Source organism: Triticum aestivum, unplaced genomic scaffold (genome assembly GCF_018294505.1).
Source record: "Triticum aestivum cultivar Chinese Spring unplaced genomic scaffold, IWGSC CS RefSeq v2.1 scaffold75755, whole genome shotgun sequence".
NCBI lineage: Eukaryota > Viridiplantae > Streptophyta > Magnoliopsida > Poales > Poaceae > Triticum > Triticum aestivum.
In genome coordinates, this window is record NW_025228727.1 from 30178 (window position 1) to 36225 (window position 6048).

The window sequence follows — 6048 nt, forward strand, 5'->3', positions numbered from 1 at the left end:
GAGAGAGAGAGAGAGAGAGAGAGAGAGAGAGAGAGAGGCCCTCTCTAATCATACTTCTGTTGCTTCCTGGTGAATATGAATTACATTGTGTTTTCATGGAAGCCTTTTCTTTCCCCTCTCTAATCATACTACCGCTTTTATCTTTGCCTCTCTCTATATGAAGGTAGAAATATTATGACAACGCACGGGCATTCAGCTTCGGCCCGTAGCAACGCACGGGCATTCTACTATAGTTAGTAGTTTTAGGGTATAATATGCTACACACATTGACTGCCAGATATTTTCAAAAGAGAAAATAAAACAGTTCAAATCTCATAAACTATATTTACATGGCCTTACCTGATGAACCACTTCGGCACATTAGCACATCAAAGCAGACAGTCATCACATTTCAGCTCCATCACATCCATTAGCAATGGTTGTGCCTAGAAGCATAAGCATGAGATAAAAAACATGAGTCTATGATGAATTGACAAATATAGGAAAGACAACTCACTTCTGTATATATGTTTTATAGATGACTATTGGCAACAGAGAAACACAATTATGTGTGTTGCTTTTTTGCAAGGAATATTTTTTTAAGCAGTATAATGTCTATAGCTACCTCATAACGGAGAATTTACCTTATAAGAAATCAAGAAAAAGGATATAGAATTTAACTCATCCTTCCTCATGTGAAGAAGACAATAAAAACAAGCCAAAACTCAAAAACACTACCAACGAAAGTTATCTTGGGTATTGAAGGGGCCTGATTAGAGACAACAAACACGCGAAAAGTGGTGTGTTACAAACGTACTAGTAATGAAAACTAGGACAGTCTTGAACAAGTGACTAAGAAAATTAGTATTCCTGAATGTATGGTTTCAACGCAAATTCTTCCACTTTGTTAAGAAAAATAGCAGGATTAGAAGTACTCGATAGAAGAATATAGCTAGCTGAGGTTCCAAACAAGCCGAATGAGTTAACCATTTGACATTTGAATTTACATTATTAGTCATTATATTTGATATTTGGTTTGTTATCCACCAAGGATGAAGACAACTATATTGAATGATAACACAAAGTACGTCCATCTTAAATATAACATATACAGTACTAAACAGTACGGCTATAAGTTAATCTGTCTAGCAAAGGTACTCAAGCACCTATGTACAAAATATAACATGATAAGGCTACTCCTATGGTATGGGGACTAATGGAGAAAAATCACCTGGCATATAGAAACTCTTGAAAGAATAATAGCGATTAACATAATGGGCTTCGAAAAGTTTCTTAGATTGCATCAACTTAAGTTGAACCACATACACACTGGTGCCCACATGGAGAAATATATCATCAGTATCCTCAGCATATCTCAGTCTACATAACAAGTCTTCAACCCCGGGGGGGATTCCATGAATGTTATGCATATCAATGGTCTTCCAGAGCACCCATTTGGCAACACCCTGGCAATTGACCTCCCTTCGCCACATTTGAATGTTATGGTAATAGTGAGACAGTATGGCGAGAACAACAATACCATCCACCACCTGGATGATCTCACGCATGTCAAAGCAGAGGCGGGCATCATTTATAGTGCGAGGAGCTTCAATCAAAGCTAGCCTCTGACTTTCCAAATCAAACTTTAAAATGTAATCGTTCGCATGACCAGTAAAGTGCATTACCAACTAATGACTCATGTGTACCAGCATCATGAAGCTGACATGGAGTCGGTGTTGAGATGAGGTCACCCCATATGCGAGTCTCCGAGTAGTAAACACGTGTTAAGGTGGACCAATAAGGTATCTGCCCATGGACAGCAAGACCACCTTGAATGGGCTCGAGTGGCAGCTTCCGTGCACATGGTTGTGGTCGGCAGCAGCGCAGAGCACCGCCCCATTGACGTAGCAGTCGCTCTTGAACTCAGGCGGAACTTGCACGCGGTGCTCCTCGCCCGTGATGGGGACAATGACAATAATCTCTTGCTGCAGCGAGCGTATGATGAGGAGGCGACCCTGGCGGCACCCGAGCAGTCGGAAGCCGCCGAACCCCGTGGCACTGCGACTGTCAATGCCGTGGAGTCGCACGTTGCAGCGCTGAGGAGGGATGCGGTCGGGAGGGTCCAGGACAGGTTTGAAGACGATATCATCGGTGCTGTGCTCGAAGAAACCGAGGAGGGGTTGCTTCCGATGGTGTTCACGGAAGCGGCCGTGGAACCTGGGGTCGGTGACGGTGCATCGCCACCGCTTGCTGACGGTGGAGGCGCGGGGTAGGGAGGAGGGGTGAGGCGGGAGACGGAGGAGGATCTCCCACAGGAGATCTTCGACCTCAAGCGGCGAGGACAGCAGCGGTGCAGTGGTTGGCTCACTTCACTCCATCCTTGGTTGGGCCGCTGTGCTGACCAACCAAAAACGTAAGTGGTATTGGGCCCCCACTCCACAGCTATGGACTAAAACAAATATGTACAACATTCTCTTCTCACAAAAAAAAAGTATGAACATTCTTGATTAATAATTAATTAAAATGAAATGAGGCCGTCTGTTCTAAAACAACAAGCAGTTCAAGTTTCTTTTTTTTTTGCGAGGGAAGCAGTTCAAGTTTCAGTTTCGATGAGTTATTCAATCGAGTGGTAGCACATTGGCGTTAGTCCTTAGGCACCAAATTAGTACCGGAACCTGGTTGGCACTGGGCAAGCAGTCTCTATATATATGTTCTTCTTTCGATTCCGCTGGTGATCTCAGTTGCCACCACGCCAAACAATGCCCACTGATGATGATGATTTCCACTTCCTTGAGTGACGATAGTCCCTTCTGGCCTCACTGCAATTTCTGTTTCAGATGAGTCAACATATGCACCGGAAGGGTTGGGGGTGCTTTGCTGCGCCATTGGCGTTCCTGGGCTTCTTAAAAAAGTTATTCACTCTGTTTCAAAATATAAGGTGTTTGATTTTTTTTTAAAGTCAGATCTTTTGAAGTTCAATCAAATTTATAGAGTAATATATCAAAATCCATAATATTAAATCGGTATGATTAGATTCATCATGAAATGAATTCCCGTACTTTTTTTGTTTAATATTGTGGATATCAATATATTTTTCTCGGAACTTGGTGAAAGTTAAAGAAATTTGACTTTTCAAAAATCTAATAACTCTTATATTTTGGAACTGATAAGATATTTAGTTTGGAGGATTGGGGAGATGATGGACTATGTTTTACTTTTATTTATAATGCGGTGATTTGACGAGCCTTTCATGTTGTGACTCTGTGTTATCCACTAACCAACATATATTTTATGTGGGGAAATTTCTACGTCGGTGGCTACATGTACCATAATGATAATACAATATCAAATGGTGACGATTCCCTTTTCTATGTGGTGGGAGGGTGCGCGGAATTGATGTGTTTCTATAGGCCAGTTGCTACTGATTGATATAAAAGTCGTTGGCCCGGTCAAAATCATAAACCAAATCCCAAGTTGAATATATACCTCAACTGAATGAAATATTTCAAAATTAGGGAAAATAAGGAATTAACTCATTGAGAAATTGGATGACCCAATTCTAAATTGAAGACCTCAATTAATTATGTGGCCTTAAAACATGAAGCATAGTGTATAGTATAATTTTTTTGAATGTTAGAGTTTTGACAATTTGTTTACCTGATCAAAATCGGGTGACTCAATTCTAAATTAAAGACATCAATTAATTTTGAGTCCTTAAAAATAGTAAGCACAGTGTGTAGTATCAAAGAATTAAATGAGAGAGCTTTGAGAAATTTTTTTATCCGGTCAAAATCGGGTGACTAATTCTAATTGAAGACCTCAATTGAATGTGGGATCTTTAAAACTAGGAAGCATAATGTTATAGAGGATGTGTATGATTTATATCTATGTATATTTATCTTTTCAAGTTGTTCTAAAAAAAACAAGCAGTTCAAGTTTCAGTTTCGCTGTCAATCGAGTGGTAACGAATTTGATTTAATAACACATTGGCATTAATCATTAGGCACCAAATTGGTGATTGGGAACCAGATGTGCCGTACGTGCATGCGCTGTTGAAGCTATTTGGCACCTTCTCTTGCTTGGACACCACCACACGACGTTGGCAGTGAAGCACCTTCTGCTGATGCATGATATGCCTAATAGCACATGTGCCATAGATTCACAAGATTATACTGATCACGACTAGCCAATCCAGAAGCAGAGGTGCTAATCCAATTCTTAATCCTTCCCAAGCCTAGTGGCACATATGCATGCCCTCAATTGGCAGCCAGTTTGGCGCATAGTGCCATGCACGGTATTCTCTCTATCTAAATTACACCAAAGTGTCCTCATCAGAGCTTATTTATATACCATCCCCACTTAGTATGGACCACATTTACATGTGCCTTAAACATGAAGATGGATATTTGTGGCGGCCATCAAAGTGGTTTTGTCCTTCTCAACTACGCTATGTACTGTGCAATTGCCTCGAATTCACAAGGGTTTGAAATAAATCGGAAGTAATGTATGAACCTGCACTATAGGGTGATGTGTTTATATATATATGCCATTTCCTAGCCTTTGAAACGATTGTGTACACTTGTAGTTATAAATATAGACTTTGCTCTGTCATGTTTCTTCATCTCGTTTTGCAAAAAAAAAAGTTGCTTCATCTAGAGAATGGATACTCAGTTATGTTAACACTGTGTAATATCGGTCACCAGTGATAATAGAACTAAAGTTGCACCATTTAAATTTTGCAATTTCATTACATACATGCTCTTATAAATGTTCCTGGAGTGCCTGCCTCCTGTGGACCTTCACAGGCGAGAGTGCTCTCCGCGCCGTCCATATATACCCAGGTGGCGTGCCGCAGGGGCTCTCCGCGCCGTCCGATCTATCCGGACGGCGCTCACCCGGGCGACCCGCGCTCGAAGGTCCGTGGTGAGTGGATCGCGGACATGCCTGGGGCCACCGTCATGGGGCGGTTTTCGGGTGTGCGTGCGATATCCCTTTTTTGTGTTGTCCCCATGCGTCATGCTGGTTGTAGTGAGTCTATGTGCCATGGTTGTTGCAGTGACATTGCTTTGCACGCATAGTGCCGATGGAGGTATGTGAAGGTGTGTCTCCGATGGATCTTCCTTGATCCGTTTGGATTTGGTCTATGATGTATCATGTTTTCGGTCGATGGCGTAACCTTTTGGAGTATCTACACGTTCTTTTCGGTGTCTTCTTATCCGAGGGTGGCGATTTGCTACCCAGATTGCAGACATCGGCATCTTCTAGTCTACATCGGCGACTCATCGACGGCTACTTCTACAAGCGCCTCGGTTAAAACAAGTTTGCTCCACAAAGAAAAAGCTTCAGTGAAGGCGACGAGCTTTGTTCATGGCGCACTACCTGTAGATGCAAGAGGAATAGTTCAGCACCCCTAAGAATTTGCATGTAATCTTCTTTCTCTATGACGATGGTGGATTTTGCAGGGCTTGTGATACTTAATATATGACCTTATGACTTACCGAAACTACATAGAAAAATAAAATCATATTTTTTAAAATATATTTGTTACATTTTGTTTAGAAAATACACAAATATAGAAAAGGTGAAGTTATTAGAATTTTTGAGCGATTGAAGAATACCAGATGAGCCATCCGCCGTTCCACAGCCCAGACCGCGGACCGGCCCAACAATCCATTGGTAGTCTTCTCATTGCCCATTTGTACAGAGGAGGCCTGCCCAACCAACTCAGGCGCCTTATCCCCAACGGCCAGCGGGTGCCCGTATCTACCCTAGTCGGCGGCCGGCCGCCGGCGAGTGCTTACTCCGGCGACGCAGTACCCCGCCGGAGGCCGTCCCGCCGCGCAACTCAGATTCTCCGAGCTCCTCGTCTTGCCGAGTACCCCGCCGTCTCCGTCGCGTCTCAACGCGGAAGCAATCTGCCATGGTGAGTAATCCCTTTGCTCTCTCCTTTTGATTTCAGAACAGAAATGCTGCGTTTCTACTTTCTAGTAGCAGCTGGGGCAGTCTTGTGATTCTCAGGCCATCATAGGGCCATCTTGTGATTCTCACAGGGAAATGGCTACAGTTTCT